The sequence below is a fragment of the Emiliania huxleyi genome (genome assembly GCF_000372725.1).
Source record: "Emiliania huxleyi CCMP1516 unplaced genomic scaffold EMIHUscaffold_297, whole genome shotgun sequence".
Lineage (NCBI taxonomy): Eukaryota > Haptophyta > Isochrysidales > Noelaerhabdaceae > Emiliania > Emiliania huxleyi.
The window spans coordinates 112,823-113,649 of NW_005199796.1; the positions used below are offsets into that span (position 1 = coordinate 112,823).

An 827-nucleotide genomic window follows, 5' to 3' on the forward strand; every position below is an offset into this window, starting at 1 on the left:
CGACTCGGCACCCCCCGCCCAGCCCGACCTGCCGACCCAGCCTGACCTGCCGACCCGGCCCGCCGCTCAACCTGCGACTCCACCTATCCGCCTCCACCTCTCCGCCTCCAGCCAAGTCTGTTTGTCACACCCGCCCCCGCCCCCCCCTCTCCCCTCCCCCCCTCCCCCCCCCCCTCTCCCAGGTGCGCCGCGCGTGCCGAGCCTACCGCGTCTACTTTACCAAGCCAACCGCCGACGAGATCAGAGCGGGCGAGGCGTAGCCGAGAGAGGCGGAGGAGCCGAGAAGGCGGAGGAGCGGAGAGGGGCGGAGGAGCCGAGAGAGGCGTAGCCGAGAGGGGCGGAGGAGGCGAGAGAGGCGGGGGAGGCGAGAGAGGCGTAGCCGAGAGGGGCGGAGGAGGCGAGAGAGGCGGAGGAGGCGAGAGAGGCGGGGGAGGCGAGAGAGGCAGAGCCAGGCGTAGCCGCGAGGAAGCAGAGAGTGTGGCCCGAGCGGCGGCCGCGAGGGAGCAGAGAGTGTGGCCGAGAGAGGCAGTCGAGAGGTAGCCGGGAGGTAGCCGGGAGGTAGCCGGGAGCCGAGAGAGAGATAGCCGAGAGACAGCCGAGACAGCCTTGCAAGCCACTGCTGCAGTGTGGCGCGCGATCTGGCGACCCACCCTACCCCGCCCCCGCCCGTAGGCGACTATCTCATCGACCACTCCATCATCTCCTACCTCCTCTCACCCGAAGGAGAGACGCGCCCAGACACGCCTCCACAGACACACTCCTCCCTCCCGTGCCTCCTCTCAAGGACCGCCTCGCCCCCCCCCCCCCCCCAAAAAAAAGAAAAAAAT

The 827-nt window shown here is 69.8% G+C and overlaps 1 protein-coding gene across 1 annotated transcript in view; it reads left to right on the forward strand.

Moving 5' to 3' along the window:
- The window catches only part of EMIHUDRAFT_239853 (cytochrome oxidase deficient), a gene marked incomplete at both ends in the record, with an annotated part of 2,996 nt that overhangs the window by 1,429 nt on the left and 740 nt on the right, over window positions 1-827 (forward strand). The gene's annotated exons all lie outside the window — the stretch shown is intronic.